The sequence below is a fragment of the Pleurodeles waltl genome, chromosome 10 (assembly GCF_031143425.1).
Source record: "Pleurodeles waltl isolate 20211129_DDA chromosome 10, aPleWal1.hap1.20221129, whole genome shotgun sequence".
NCBI classification, from domain to species: Eukaryota; Metazoa; Chordata; class Amphibia; order Caudata; family Salamandridae; genus Pleurodeles; species Pleurodeles waltl.
Window position 1 is genome coordinate 743,363,333 of NC_090449.1, and position 16,784 is coordinate 743,380,116.

General features: G+C 44.3%; 1 protein-coding gene across 5 annotated transcripts in view; it reads left to right on the forward strand.

The window, feature by feature from the left end:
- Window positions 1-16,784, forward strand: part of MPP7 (MAGUK p55 scaffold protein 7) — a 1,064,688-nt gene that overhangs the window by 153,621 nt on the left and 894,283 nt on the right. For all 5 annotated transcript variants that reach the window (XM_069211307.1, XM_069211311.1, XM_069211312.1 and 2 more), the window contains one exon: window positions 1,706-1,819. The gene's annotated coding sequence lies outside the window, so the exon portion shown is untranslated. The remainder of the gene's footprint in view (window positions 1-1,705; window positions 1,820-16,784) is intronic.

Sequence of the window (16,784 nt, forward strand, 5' to 3'; positions counted from 1 at the left end):
CAAGGTTTAGCAGCTATTGCTTGAATAAATCTAACTTTCACAGCATGCCCTTAATGCAACTTTTCTATTTGTTTTTTTTTCCACAGTGAATTTCGAACCAATGCTTATCTTCCTTCCTTAATAACTCCAAGGGCTTTCTGTTCCTGATTTATTGCTTATTTTCAAGCCCGTCAGAAATATAGTTTACCTTTGCCATGAAAGATGTTAATTTCTTCTTGCTTCAATGGAGCCTGCACATCAGATTATGTGTATTAACTCTCTGAGGTCAAGTTGTTTATCAGAACACCAAGCTGTTTAATCAGAACGCCATTTCAAGTGACATATCTACTCTGTAATTTTAATTCACTCTCTCGTTGTTTCCATAAACCTTTCTCAATAATATAAAGAATGTATCCACTCACTAATATTCAACAAAGGCAGTAAAGGAAACCGTTTCTAAATCAAAAAGTCTTACTTCTCAGTTTTCTTTTGTTGAAGTGATACAATTCAAATATTAACTCTTACCGCATGACTCTGCTGTTGAGAACTGTGTCAGAGACCTGTTCCGTATTCGATTTACTCCATTCCACAATTACTTTCGCCCGTCTGCTGCTCCACGGGCTCTCCGTGCTCAAGAGTGTCTCTACTGATTTCACAACTCCAAGGTCAATTGCACCCTTCCTTTACCTCCACACTGTGAGTTGCAACATTTTGCTTGACAAGTTGTTTTCACTCTTATTGTTTATAATGAGCAAAAAAATCCGTCCCATTAGGATTAAATGTCCGTACATTTGCAAGACAACCAATTTGGCCGCACTGGCATAGTTCATTCACAATTCAGTAACAAAAAGATAATCTTACTTCAAAAGAGATGAGCAGAGCAGGATCGTAACTTATCTTTTGTCAGGAGTTATACGTTTCTGCTTGTTTCCGAGTGCTCAGCCTATGCAGTCTGTTAACTGCACTCAATATTACCATTCATTCTCCGCTCCCGGAGCCTTCTCTTGCCCGTGGTTGGTTGAAAATTCCAATCCAAGACAGATAAATAAGGTGGCACCACCAGGATGAGATTATATATATATATATATATATATATATATATATATATATATATTTATATTTATATTTGATTGGGCGATAGATCTACTGATGCACACATAGTCAGAGGGTATTGGTCAATCCTCGTCATCCACTGGTCTGTTGAAGAGTCATTCACATTTTGCTTCTGTCGACCACAACTTACAGCATTGGGCATTTTGTCAGCCCTTGTAAGCCATTGACTGTCTTGTGTGATGAAATTTTGCCGTGCAACGTAGGCCAACCACCTGAAAAGGAGTGTACTTCAGTGTGAGGTCTGGTGTTCCTGGGCTGCTGGAGTGCTTCTTTACTTTTATAAGTTTACTAAAGACTTCTGCATAGTGCATTTCTTTAAACTAAACAATTATCTATTTTGTAGTGTTTGAACCAGTATCAGTATGAGCTTAATTTCACATTTGAAAGTCTTCCCAAAGACTTTCTGTGGTATGTGCATGTTCATGGAAAATGTTGTGTTTTTTTAATTTTATTTTTTACTTTAAAGTGTTAATATTAGAAACAGTTAAATTTAGCCTGGGACAGCTTCATCAATATTATTCTTCACACACACTTTATTAACTCGCCTGCAACTTAAACTGTGCTGATGTTTTCTTTGCTAGTGGTGTTTATTATTGTTAATCTTTTTAATTAGGTGCAACATGTCTTACAAGTAGCTGTTGTGAGTAATTCCCCCACGGAATTTAAATGGCAACCATAACCACTTAACAAGAGAAGATGCATTGGTAGAAAATCCCTTGGCATAAAGGTGAGTAAATGTTTACTGTGAATAGAGTTTGTACAATAGATTATTGTGTGTCCTTCTGTAGAGCTTTGCTCCTTCCTGGAGCGCTTTGCTTATTTTGATCCATATGTAATGTATGCTTAATAATGCATGTGGATAAATGGAGCATTTAATGGGCTGTGAAGAATACTATGTAAAGGTAATAGTGCACATATTACATTCGGCCAGTAACAACAGTATGTGAACATGCACATGCTAATGATTAAGAAGTAAACCAGACCTGCAAACTCACATGGTGCCACTATGTGACACATAACATCAGCTCTATTCACATGGTCATCTGAAAACCACATTGTGGCTGGGGAAGCGAACTGACAACCCCTGAACTGAGTGACTATTGAGTTTGTCGTTGGAAGCTCAAAGTAGCATATTCATATCAAGGAGTGTGAAAACACCCTAGAACGTCAACAACAGCCTCAGAAAGCTTTATTTTTTTGTAAAGTGGGTGGGTGATTTGTTTGAGAGGAGACATATTTCCTCTATACTGCTGTACTCAAATGGAGGAGGCAATCTAACATATTCTACCCTACTTCCCTCCCTCTCTGCATTTTCACTATTTTTTTTATTTTACTATGCTTTATTGAAGGTTATTTGTAAGCATTTTATATAAATGTCAAACCAAAACATCCCCAAGTCCCCAGCCACTACCCATAAGCACGGTAACCCCATTTTGTCTAAGTAAACATGTAAGTGAAGTGATATAGAGGCCTTTCTCTCGCAGTTTTAGTTGTCAAATTTTAAGGCCCCTTGGCATGTCAGTGCCCTGTAGTCTTTTTGTGGGAATTCCAGTGAAGTGTGATAGTTAAAAGAAAAGTACTTTGTCACCCAAATGGTGAAAATACTCTTTTTAGTGCCCAATCCATACCAATTTGAGGCATACTACTCTTCAGCATAAGGTACTGTGGTGTTTCTCATCTGGCCACAAGGTATATCTGAGAGTGACAGCAAATTAAGCAGACCAGTTTCCCTCTTCTCCCATTCTCACCGCTGAATAATTTCTGGTATATATCCTATTAGAACCCTGTGGGGTCTCTCAGGAATTTATACACTAAAATAATTTATATTTCCCTGCACTTCCTTCGAAATGTTCTATTTGTATGTCCCACAGAATGTGTGATAGAAACGTTATCTCGATACATCTCCTCCATCAAAAGGGGACTGGTTTGTAGCAACTGCATGCTTATACTTCGTAGTACATTGCCAATGCATCAAAATCTTGCTCACAGTCTCTTGACCTGGGGCGTGAAAGATAACTCTTTAGTAGTTGAGAAGCACAATCTCACACTGGCATTCTGATTGCAATATATCCAATTCTTCCTCTCATCTCGCCTGGAAGGTGTCACTTATAATAGCCATTCCTATTGAGTAGTATTTTGTGGATTCTAGAGATGAAGGCTGCCTCGCCTAACACTATTAAGTGAAATTTCTCAGATTAGGTCAGGAGGCGAGTCACTACTTCCCTGACAGCTGAAGTCATGATCTACTGTCTTAATTGTGTGCATCAAAAATGTTCTGTATCAGAGACTGTAGTTTGCTTTGAGTTTTTCAAAAGAGTTTATTGAATGCCTATTTTACCTAGGTAATCATAGCTCTTTACATCACGTTTTCTAACTAACTCGTATCTGCAATGAGTAGATCGGGTGAGTCCACGTGAGATTCGAGACTTACCTCATTTATCTTGTATGTTGTGATATTACCAACCTCAAATTCATGGCCTTGTTCCAGGCTCTAAAATACTTGGAACATCCTTCAGGAAAACAAAAAAACTGTGCCAATGTGCACTTGGAACTATTTGGCATTCAAAGTGGGATTTGTTTTAAAGTAATTAAAAAAGCGTCAGGCATCCAGTTTAAACAGTGGGACTTTTTTTGGCAATACAAATCATAAGTTCGTTCCACGGTGGAATCGGCAAAAATTGTATAACTGGGAAGCAAGAAATTCTAAAATATGTCTGGTTTTCCAGATCGGGCTCTTTGTAGACAGGAATTTTTTGTTGTTTGTGTAAACTATAAAATCGGATGACAGACTTTCTGGTGCCGTTACCTTTGTAAAACGGGCCACGAGGTTCTGTATTGGATGCAAATGCAATTGTGGGTCGGATGATAGTATGCAGTGTAGCTGGCCAACCTTTAGTTATACACATCACAGGAAGGAGCAGTCGTTTCTTAATGAAAAAAACTGTGCAAAGGAAGCAAAATAAACCAACGAAGTGGCTCGGACAGGGGCGTGGCATCATGCCAGATTCTGGAGTCTGTCTTTATCCACTGCAGATACAAACAGCAGTTTAAACTGAAATCGTGCTATACATGAGTTCACGTATCTCCCTTCCCCACTAGGATTAGCACATAACTCATATTAATTTATTTTTCCCAAAGAAACTCGAGTTATCGCATGGAATTGTTTACTTGATCGCACATGATTAATCCCTGTACCAATAACAGTGGACGAATCAATAACATTGGGTTCCAGAGGAGCGTGCTACCTGGCATAAAGGGCTTCAACGCCTCGCCAAGGGTAGTAAGCGCTTTATAATTGGAATTTCATTTCACTGAGATTATAATGACATGTTCTTCATGCTCCAACTTGGCCCAAAGACTGGTCAAACCAAATGCTTGGTTTGTGATTTGCATTTACTGCTAGAATGAAGATGTTTAGTGAAACTTTTTAACTGGAGAAATTTTGTTTTTGTTAAAAATATTGTTCACAATACTAGAGTAAAGGGAAAAAAAAAGCAATTTCTTTCAGTTGTGCGAAAGTGCTCACCTATTAAAGTTTCTCATAGCTAGAGCTTGTGAATAAACGTAAGAGTTGTTTCTCCACATTTGGATCAGTGGAGGACTCTCAAACTTTCAGAATCAGTTTCCCAGCACCACAAAAAAACTATCTAGTGCACAAAGAGAGGGGATTGTAAGAGCTTAATTTGTAATTTCATACGTACTGCAGAAACAAGAAGCCTATTAGAAAACTCCAGATGGAGAGATGTTCTTCATGACTCCGTCATCAGAGCTGCATGTTAAATACCTGTAGATAGTGCATAATGTAAAATGCAACATTAATCTAACATTTTGTCGTGATTGGTGAAAGGGATAATCCTTTATTTTTATGAACAGGTTTATTATTTTCAAATGCTTTTAGAAATGTTTGATCCCAGTTTCTCAGAAATTCTACCCATACTGAAGTATTCATCGATCTTACTCCTCCCTGATAATAGCTATTAGAAGCCTTTGGCCAGAGTTACTAAGAGACTGGTCTTAAACTTGAAACAAAATGACCACTGTGTTTTTTCCAGTCTGTCTTTAATGTTGTGACACAACTTATACAGCGATAGGTCACATAACAACATTTCCAGCTATAGGGGTTGTAGAACAACCTGTCTTATAAATATTAATTAGACAGGATACTATTTGTGATGTGCAGATTGGTTACAAAACCAAAGGATCGATGTACTGCAATTAACAGCAGCCCTCCATCCCTGTGTCTGTATTTCCTAGTGAGAAACACTTTTTAAGAAGACATAACTTAATGGACTAAGTGGTAGTTTAAAACGTTTCCTTTCTGATGGATACAACTACCTGTGGATTCCTCACCTCATGAATACTCCCATGGCGCCAGCATTTGACGGAAATCTTCTTACTAGTCTCTGCACGTCGACGAGGACGTCACTGTCTCGCACGCGACGCCGTCTGACGTCATACAGGCAATAAGAGGTCCTCGACGACGTGCGGACGTCAGTTCCCTTTTTTCCGTGCATTCGAAACGGTTATCTTCGAGGGAGCAACTGTTACTCTTGCGGTTACAGTGTATATCTTGCTGCGTACTTCTTCTCTGTGGAAATAATGTCGCAGAGAAAGTCTGGATTTAAGCCTTGTCGTGAGTGTGGAGGCAAGATGTCGGTGACGGATCCTCATTCCGATTGCCTTTGGTGTTTGAGCTCCGACCACGACGTCTCGACTTGTGATTCGTGTCAGCACTTGAATCCGAAGGCCATTAAAGAACGCGAGGCGAAGCTGTTTATGGCCAAATCAAAGGAGAAGCATCACAAGAAAAAGTCTTCTCCAAGACATCGGCGTCATCGAGACTCCCGGCGCCGTAGAGAATCTCGGCGTCATTCAAGGGAGGCTCGTTCCAGGTCTCCGGATCGGCGCCGGAGGACATGGGAGGTCAGCCCCACGGTGACGCCGCATCCTTCGACGCCGTTGCTCTCTCCGACGTCTCCAACTTCGCCTGGACAGGCGTCGGTGATTGAGGTATTGGAGCCTCAGGTGTTTTCTCCGGCGCAGACGCCGAGGCCGGCGTCGGGGTCGCCTCCGAGTCAGGCACCCCAGTATCCGGCTTTTCCCACCCCTGGAGCCGATAGTTCCGCATTCTTGAATGCGATGTATGCCATCTTCCAACAGATGGCTCCAGGGGGTGCTCCGGCTGGGCCTTTGGCCTTTTCTTTGGGTGATCCTGCGCCTCTTCGGCCGGCACCCTTTATGCCCTTTCTCCCGTTTGGGAACGTGGGCTCGGCGCCAGTGTCGGCGCCGGTGGCCGCTCCGATGGCTTCGGAGGGATTGTCCCCAGGGATTTCCATCCCGTCGACGTCGAGATTTCGGCCTGTGACTCCGGTGGGTCCATCCGTTTCATCTGCTCTTCAGTCGGCGCCGAAGTTACCTGTGGCGCCGGATGCGGCGTCGGTGGCTTCGGAAGATCGGCGCCGATCTCCGACTTCGGCGGAGGTGTTGTCGACTCCGCGGATTGAGCAACGACTGCATTCAAGGAGGCGTGCTCTCCGGGTACTAGAGGAGCAGGAGTACCAACGAGCCCTAGAGGAAGGAGAGCTAGAGGACTCGGGTGATGGGCTGCGTGGACTGGAGTCGGCCAGTGGGCTGGACACTTCCCCTGAGTGGGACCTTTCGTCCCCGGGGGAATATACCGAGGAAGCTGCTTCCTTTCATACAGTGGTACGGAAGGCAGCTAGTTTTTTGGACCTGCCTTTGCCGGTGGTGGAGGCGAAACAAAACCTTTTGACAGAGGTGTTGCATCCGGCCTCAGCCGCGGTGGAGCCTCTATTACCTTTTAATGACGCTCTGCTGGATCCGGTTTTAGAGGTGTGGAAGAAGCCGGCATCTTCCCCAGCAGTTCACAGAGCCGTGGCCAGGAGGTATCGGACGGCTCCAGCTGATCCTGGTTTCCTATCTAGGCACCCTACGCCGGAGAGCTTGGTTGTGCAGGCCTCCTGTTCGTCCAAATCAGCGCCTGGTTCTTTCCCGACGGTGCCTGGGGACAGAGACTCAAAAAAGCTAGAGGCGCAGTCGAAGAAGATTTTTTCGTCCTGCAGTCTGGCGTTAAAAGCCACTAATGCGACCTGTATCCTGGGGAGGTATATTCATGCTCTGATGGATGACATCTCCTCTTCGTTTACAGAGCTTCCCCAGGGTCTTTTGGATCTTGTCTCTGATGCCCAGGCTGCTGCGACCCAAATTATCCAGACGGGACTGGATACCACCGACTCGGTAGCCAGAGCAATGGGCACACTGTGGTGGAAAGGAGACAGGCCTGGCTACGTAACTCGGGCTTTTCGGCAGATGTACAGTCCACATTGTTGGATCTCCCGTTTGATGGGGACAAACTGTTTGGGGCTAAGGCTGATTCGGCCTTGGAACGTTTTAAGGAGAGCAGGGCCACGGCTAAGTCGTTGGGACTCCAAGCTCCTTCTTCCACGGCCTCTTCCAGATTCTTCAGGAGGTTTCGTGCATTTGGGCGTGGCTCTTCCTCCTCTTCCTTTCGGGGAAGATATCAGCAACCTGCCTCTTCCCACCCCTATAGATCTTTTAGGGGGAGGGGTAGGGTCCGCACCAGGGGAGCCTCTCAGCAGCACTCTGCCTCTTCCTCATCCTCTGGCGGGGTGCAGCAGGGGAAGCAGCCTTAGGCTTCCACCATTTCCCACTCACTCCTCTCCTGTAGGGGGAAGATTACAGCATTTTCTCACCAAATGGGAGACTGTTACGTCGGACACTTGGGTTCTCAGTGTTGTGGGAAAAGGCTACACCCTTCCCTTTCGGGAGTTTCCGCCCCTCATCCCGCCCCGCCCTTCGTATTGTTCACAAGAACACCTCCTGTTGCTAGAACAGGAGGTAGAAGTCCTCCTTTTAAAGGGCGCGGTGGAGTTGGTCCCGGAGCAGGAAAGGGGTCAAGGAGTTTACTCAAGGTATTTCCTGATTCCCAAGAAGGATGGTCGTTTGAGACCAATTCTGGACCTGAGGATCTTGAATTGGTTCCTCAAGCAGGAAAAGTTCAAGATGCTGACCCTAGCACAGGTGCTTTTGGCGTTGAACATGGAAGGCTGGATGGTGTCTGTCGACTTGCAGGATGCTTACTTTCATATCCCGATACTCAAGTCACACAGGAAGTATCTCCGGTTTGTGGTGGGATCGCAACACTACCAGTTTGCGGTCCTTCCGTTTGGTCTTACTTCAGCACCTCGAGTCTTCACGAAAGTGATGTCGGTGGTTGCGGCAGAGCTCAGAAGGAAGGGGATAGCAGTATTCCCTTACTTGGACGATTGGTTGATCAAAGCCAAGTCCCCGGAGCTTGTGTTGCGTCATCTGCAGTCAACAACCCAGTTGTTGTTCGACCTGGGCTTTTCGGTGAACGAGCCCAAATCTCACCTGGAGCCCTCTCAGCGCCTCCTGTTCATAGGGGCAGTACTGGATACGACATTGGGTCGGGCCTTTCCTCCGCCTCAGCGGATTCAAGATATTCAGGATTTGGTTCCAATGTTTCGAAATGGAGCGGTAGTTCCAGTCCTCAAGGTCCTTCGTCTGCTCGGTCTTTTTGCCTCCTGCATTCTGTTGGTCACGCATGCTCGCTGGCACATGAGGGCTCTTCAGTGGTGCCTCCGAAGGCAGTGGTCTCAACACAGAGGGGATCTAGAGGGTACTGTCAAGATCTCCAGAGATGCTGCTGTGGATTTGAAGTGGTGGATTGCAAGCAACAATCTTTCACAAGGAAAACCGTTCCAGCAGTCGCCACCAGTGGCCACAGTCATAACGGATGCTTCCACTCTAGGGTGGGGAGCTCATCTGGGGGATCTGGAGATCAAAGGTCTTTGGTCTCCAGAGGAACAGATGTTTCACATCAATCTGTTAGAGTTACGGGCTGTACGTCTGGCTCTCAAGGCCTTCCTCCCTTCCCTTCGTGGTCAGTCGGTACAGGTCCTAACGGACAATACTACCACGATGTGGTACATAAACAAGCAGGGAGGAGTGGGGTCGTACCTTCTCTGCAGAGAAGCTCTTCGACTATGGTCCTGGGCAAAGGACCATCGGATTTGCTTGATAGCAAACCATCTGGCCGGAGTCTTGAACGTGCGTGCGGACAGTCTCAGTCGCCACTTCTCGGCAGACCACGAGTGGCGTCTCCATCCAGATCAAGTCCGTTTAATCTTCCAGAAGTGGGGGTTTCCTCGGGTAGATCTGTTCGCCACTTGAGAGAAGGCGCATTGTCCGTTGTTCTGCAGCCTTCAGTATCCGATGCAGGAAGCGTTGGGGGACGCGTTTCAAATGACCTGGTGCGGCCAGTTGCTTTACGCGTTTCCTCCCATACCCTTGATTCCTCGAGTATTGAGGAAGATTCGCCAAGACCGGGCTCTAGTAATCGTAATAGCTCCGGATTGGCCAAGGAGGGTGTGGTACTCCGACCTTCTCCAACTCTCAACGTGCCCGCCGCTCCGTCTCCCTTTCAGGGCAGACCTCCTCTCGCAGTCGCAGGGGCAGGTTCTACACCCCAACCTCCAGAGTCTGCACCTACATGCCTGGAGATTGAACGGGGCAACCTGAGTTCCTTCTCTCTCCCGCCTGAGGTAGTGGATGTTATATTAGCGGCCAGGCGACACTCCACTAAATCTATCTACGCTAATAGGTGGTCTAAATTTGTTGCGTGGTGTGGAGAGAGGCAGATTGATCCTTTACAAGCTCATCTATCGGACGTTTTGTCTTTTGCTCTATCTCTGGCGCAGAAAGGTTGTGCAGTGGCTACCATTAAAGGTTATTTATCGGCCTTGTCAGCCTTCATATGTCTTCCAGACCAACCATCTTTATTTAAATCCCCTATTGTTATCAGATTCTTGAAAGGTCTTCTAAATCAATATCCTCCAAAGCCATTCGTTATGCCGCAATGGGATTTGTCCTTAGTCCTGACTTTCCTTATGGGGTCCCCTTTTGAACCTATGCATTCTTGCCCCTTGAGGTATTTGTTTTTAAAAACAGTCTTCCTGATAGCTATAACATCAGCAAGGAGAGTGAGTGAGTTGCAGGCCTTATCAGTAAAACCCCCTTATACAACTTTTTATGGGGATAAGGTGGTGTTGAGGACCAAGGCTGCTTTCCTCCCGAAGGTTGTTTCACCCTTCCATTTGGCTCAGGCAATTACTTTGTCCACGTTCTATCCTCCGCCTCATCCTTCCAAAGAGGAAGAAAGACTGCACCGTCTGGATCCAAAGAGAGCGTTGAGCTTCTTTATCGATAGAACAAAGGATTTCAGGCTGGAGGATCAGCTGTTTATTGGATACGTGGGCAAGAGGAGAGGAAAGGCAGTCCACAAGAGAACACTATCCAGGTGGGTTGTTCTTTGCATTAAAATATGTTACTCTTTGGCAAAGAAGGATCCTCCTGAGGGCATTAGAGCTCATTCCACCAGAGCTAAGTCGGCCACTTCGGCCTTAGCCAGAGGTGTTCCTGTGGTCGACATCTGCAAGGCCGCAACTTGGTCGTCCCCTCACACTTTTGCAAAACATTACTGTTTAGATTCTGAGGTTAGAAGGGACGGCCATTTTGCACGGTCAGTGCTGCAGGATTTCTTGGTTTGACCATTTAGGCACCCACCGCCGGGCGTGGTACTGCTTTGGGACTCTATTCATGAGGTGAGGAATCCACAGGTAGTTGTATCCATCAGAAGAACGAGTTACTTACCTTCGGTAACGACTTTTCTGGTGGATACATTAGCTACCTGTGGATTCCTCACGGTCCCACCCGCCTCCCCGTTGCCTTTATGGTCTTGCCAAGTAATCCTTGAGTGCGCTCCTCTTGATCTTTGAGGGTGCAATAGATGTGTATATATAATATATTTATATATATGTGGGTATATGTATATATATCTTTATGTATATACTTGGTGTGTGTATATATTTTTAAAAGAAAGAGTTTTATATATATATATATATATATGTGCATAAAAAACATTTACAGTTATTCATACAATGTGGTGTATTTTTACAATATAATGGATGTTGCTTTGTTCTTTCATTGCATTGCCTGGTTGTTCTCATGCACGTAAAAAATGATTGGTACTGACGTCCGCACGTCGTCGAGGACCTCTTATTGCCTGTATGACGTCAGACGGCGTCGCGTGCGAGACAGTGACGTCCTCGTCGACGTGCAGAGACTAGTAAGAAGATTTCCGTCAAATGCTGGCGCCATGGGAGTATTCATGAGGTGAGGAATCCACAGGTAGCTAATGTATCCACCAGAAAAGTCGTTACCGAAGGTAAGTAACTCGTTCTTTTGGTTCTTAGATCGATGTCTACCCTGCTATCCCCAAGGCTTCCAACATGACTCAAAAGTGTTAGTGTGTTATAAGGTAACACCATCGCCTTTCTGTATCTGGTACCACCTCTTTTGAGGTGTACGTGATTAATCAGTGGTTTGACTACAGTTGTAATAAATTGGTTAACAGCCCATTGATGCATATAAAACCAAATCACAATTAAGGGGAAGACCTCCATTCGTAATTGTGGTTTACTTGGGGTCAGTACAACTATTTTGTGAGACTGAAATGCATGTCTGCAACTGGAACATTTCCTTTATACCTAAAAGCCATACTGCTGTTGTAAATCCCTTGATTTTCTGAATCACAGAGTTTGCGATCAGATAAAATGACTTTTTAGTATTGGCCTTCTTCTATATCATGGTGGGACCATTTAAGAAGGCTGTATGCGGCATGGAATGCAGAGTGCGTCCTTGCAAGCCTGCCTCCCACTTTGCATTTTGTGCATGTCTCGGTTCATTGTTTATCACTGGATAAATGCAATAAGCTGTGCAACTCCTTCTATAAGTAGTATCTGAGAGCAAAATAGAGCTAATGTAAAACAAGAGCACATGTGCATTTTTGCCTATCCCTCTCCACAAATAGCTCTAGCCCTAGGACAGCCTGAGCATTCATTCTTTGGTTACATTTTTCCATGAAAGGAGATGGATCCTCTCCTGGTCTACCCCAAGGATATCTGTTTTCTCCTGCAGAAGTTGCTTAACATTAGTACGATATTAATGTCTGTTCCTGCGATGTAGGAAACCTCCACACTTTCAGACCACTTGTCACACTGAATATGAAGTTCTTCTCGCCGACCAACCTGCTTTAAACTAATTGTTGACATAATCATCATCATATTCTGTGATAACCCATAGTGGGCTATGGAGCTGTTAAGATAAAACGTGGGCCATAGATGAGGCTAATTTTAAAACCTTCCTTGGGGTAACCACTGATGCTCATGGACTCAAAGGCTGTCTTTCCTAGTAAGGACTTGTACCAGGGTAGTTGCTTTGCCAAATACCTGAAGATTTTACTTAATTTATGTTTGGTACTGATTTCCCCAGATGGTGCGTCTCTACTCCAGCACTGAGATCCGGCCCCGCCTCACCTCAAAGGATGTATGAGAGCAAGAAATAATTAAAAAAATAACAATAAAATCAGCATTACTCAACTTTTTATTAGGTAAAGTAGCTTTATTTGGTAATAACAGTAACAAAACATAGGTTTAAAATAACGATCTAATCAAAAATAAATTAGGCCCACAAATTATGAGTAAGAGAAAAAAAAGCTGAGTGTCTCCCTCTTGATATTCATAGTGTTGTTGTACCATTCATGCATTATATGAATCCTGGCATTTGGTTATCATTCCTCATTTGACCTGATGTCATATGCTTCTCACTTCATACCTATATAGTATTCATAACCCCCCACATAACTTCTGTCATAGTCCAGAATTTCTTGAAGTTGCTTTTCTTAGTGAGAGACCCTAAGGAATTCAATGGCCATGGATTTTACTCCAGGTATTTTACTTGTAAAAGAAGTCTGGATGTTTGTTCTTTGTTTTGTCTGTAAAGACACACGTTTACTTTACTGTGTTTTGGTTCTGCCATGGATTTGCTTATGATTGTAAGATTGCAAGATGCAAAGAGCAGATGGATGTAAGGTTCTTCTCAAGGAAATGTTGGTTTCACATACTTCAACCGAAGGAAAGGTGCAAGTTCCAAAAAGCCCCTTCTGCACAAGCCCCCTTACTTGTAAAGCTGAACCTTTAGAAGAAGCTTGACAGCCAAAGCGCTGTAAATTGGACAGATGTTAGCAAACTGATTTCAGTTTCTGAACTAGTTCAAATATGGGCCTATGAAATTCACAGAACCTTACATTTTACTGTGGCTGCAGCAAACAAAGGCAATGGTTTGTAGATCAGAACTTGGAACCTAAAGGCTTTTTATGAGTTACTTTGAGTACTCTAAATATAGGAAAATCCCATAATGAATTCAGGATCTACAAGAGTAGAAATGACTATTTTTCATCCTTGTGTAATCCAGCAATGTAGACTTTGAGCGTCCCCATCGGTTTTGAACCAACTATTTATAAGACTGCTTGCTGCACTACAGCACATGCCTGTATTCAGCATCCAGAATCATTGCTTCTCCCAAAATCATGACCTTAGTAAGCCTGTTAGTACTCATCCAGTCCTATCATACAATGCTGCAATATGGCTTTCATGCAACCTGTGCCTCATTTGAAAACCAGGACAATCTGTGTATCACCAGAGTAACCTGAGAAGTGGAAGCGTAGGATTCAGCTGAGGCGACCCTGTGAAAGGAGGTACGGGGTGGGGACAGATTAAAGAACCTTGGTGAAGACCTTGGTCAGTCTGTCATGAGCTTAAAGACAGAGACTCTAGGGGTAGCTTGTTTTCTCTCACCTGGTAACAAATGAAAACCAGTACATCACTGGCGTATCTAGAGAGAGGGAGTAAGATTGCATCCTCCGCTGCTTCCAAAGCCACTAATGGGGAAATTATTGCAAAAGGCCCTTCTCTTGACAGATTGAAAATTTGGCTTTGCCAAGTAGCTCCATGGCATGACGCTTTTTGCCACTCTTGAATTTTTAGCCAACCTCGCTACACCTTAGTTTCATTTTTTTCCTGTGGATGTATATATTGCAACTTGCAATCTGTAGTTGGTTAATAACTTGTGATTGTAATATGGAATTGTCCTGGGGGAACATCAGTTATTTGCACCCACTTTATGCTTTCCATGGCACTTATTACTGAAATGCCCGTAAATTGATTTGCAGTATTGTTGGGTCTTGTTGCAAGCCTTTCACCCATCATATTGGCCCTTTTTTGCAGGGTTATCCCCAAACTTTTTGCCGCCGCCTTCCTATTTTTTCTGATCTGTTTTTGCTAGTTTATCGTCTCTGTGCACTTTACCACTGGAGATCAGTACTAAAGTGCAAGTGCTCCCTATGTAAATTGTATTGGTGATTGATTTATCCATGATTGGCATATTTGGTTTACTCCTACGTCCTAGTAAAAGTACACTGTGTGTGCCCTGGGCCTGTAAATCAAATGCTACTAGTGGGCCTGCAGCACTGATTTTGCCACCCACATAAGTAGCCCTGTAAACATGTCTCAGACCTGCCACTGCAGAGTGTGTGTGTGTGTGTGTGTGTGTGTGTCTGTATGTATGTATGTATATATATATATATATATATGTGTAAAAAAAGAGAATAGAGAACTCTGGGTAGTTCCCAAGTTTAGGTGGAGAGCAGCTCTAGTAAGGAGCACCCTGCAACACCAGCAACACTCTAGATTTGCTCACCTCAAATGTCTGTTTATCTAGCAAAGTTTTTAAGCATTGGATCAGCACAGTGCTATCCACGCCGAGCTAGATAGTGACAAAAGCCATTTACTAAACCTCTCTGATGAGCTCTAATGAGAGCGAAACACGTGTCAGGGGTTGCTTTTACTCATTCCAGGTTGGCTTGGATGGTATTTTACCAGTCCAAAGCTGTAATACTGTGCCTGGAATAGTAAATGGCTTTTGTCATTTTACAGCTCGGCAAGGTTGACACTGTGTCAAACCTATGCTTAAAGACTTTGCTGTACAAATGGCAAAAGACTTTGTCACTATCTAGCTCGGCGTGGATAGCACTGTGCTGATCCAATGCTTAAAAACTTTGCTAGATAAACAGACATTTGAGGGGAGCAAATCTAGAGTGTTGCTGGTGTTGCAGGGTGCTCCTTACTAGAGCTGCTCTCCACCTAAACTTGGGAACTACCCAGAGTTCTCTATTCTCTTTTTTTGCATAATTTATGCGGCACTCTAACCCTGAAAGGGATTTGTTTTGACTTATACTGGGTGCTCCCTTGTGTCTGGACAAAGCTAAACCTCTCTGATGAGCTCTAATGAGAGCGAAACACGTGTCAGGGGTTGCTTTTACTCATTCCAGGTTGGCTTAGATGGTATTTTACCAGTCCAAAGCTGTAATACTGTGCCTGGAATAGTAAATGGCTTTTGTCATTTTACAGCTCGGCAAGGTTGACACTGTGTCAAACCTATGCTTAAAGACTTTGCTGTACAAATGGCAAAAGACTTTGTCACTATCTAGCTCGGCGTGGATAGCACTGTGCTGATCCAATGCTTAAAAACTTTGCTAGATAAACAGACATTTGAGGTGAGCAAATCTAGAGTGTTGCTGGTGTTGCAGGGTGCTCCTTACTAGAGCTGCTCTCCACCTAAACTTGGGAACTACCCAGAGTTCTCTATTCTCTTTTTTTGCATAATTTATGCGGCACTCTAACCCTGAAAGGGATTTGTTTTGAGTTATATATATGCGTGTGTATATAGTTTTGCACTGCCATTTCATCCTGGCACGTATACCCACTTGCCAGGTCTAAACCTTCTGTTTTACTCCATGTAAGTCACCCCTTGGGTAGGCCCTTTTAGCCCCATGGGCAGGGTGCAGTGCATTTTAAAGGAAGGACAGTTATTGGTGTGTTTTACATGTCCTGATAGTGAAATACTGCCCAACTCGGTTTCCACTATTGTAAGGCATATCTTACCCTTAGGTTAACTTGGGGACTGCCTTTAAATGTCTTTTAAGTGCTCTTTCCCAGTGGGAACAGATAGATACATGGAGTTTGGGGGTCTCTGAAATTACAATTTGAAAATCCATCTCTTGGTAGAGTTGTTTTGTAGATTGTGTGTTTGAAAATGCCACTGTTAGAAAGTGGGCATTTTCTTGCTTAACCATTCTGTGCCTTTGCCTGTCTGTGGAATCCACGTCTGGGTCAGATGACAGTTGGGCTATTTGTGAATTCCCTCTAAACAGTGACAAAAAGGGAGCTGAGGAGTGTCCCGCATATCCCGATGAATCTCTTGGGCTAGAGTGGGGAGGGAGGAGCTGACACTTAAACCTGAAAGGGCGTGCCTGTCCTCACACACTTCAGACTCCAACCCCCTGCAGTGTGTGGGGCCAGGCCTGGGCGCAAGGCAGGAACTTGTGAACAACATACTTTCCTTTGAAGTTTGCCTACTTCAAAGGCAGAAAGGGGTATAAGTAGTGGACCCAAAACCCCATACTTTTAGAACACTTCTGGATCAAGGTGAACCTCTGCCACGGAGAAGAGCTGGGGGAGGAGCACTGTCCCCTTGCTGTGTGTGCTTTGCAGGGTTTGCCTGCAGTTGCTGCTTCTGCCTTAAAGAGGACAAAGACTGGACTTTACTCTGTGTCCTGCTTGTGAAATTGCTCCAAGGGCGTGATGTAGAGCTTGTTGCTTCCTTTTGGAAGTCTCGGGGATATCAAGGACTTAAGGTTCTGTGTGGTTTGTGCTTCAACAGAAGAAAAACCA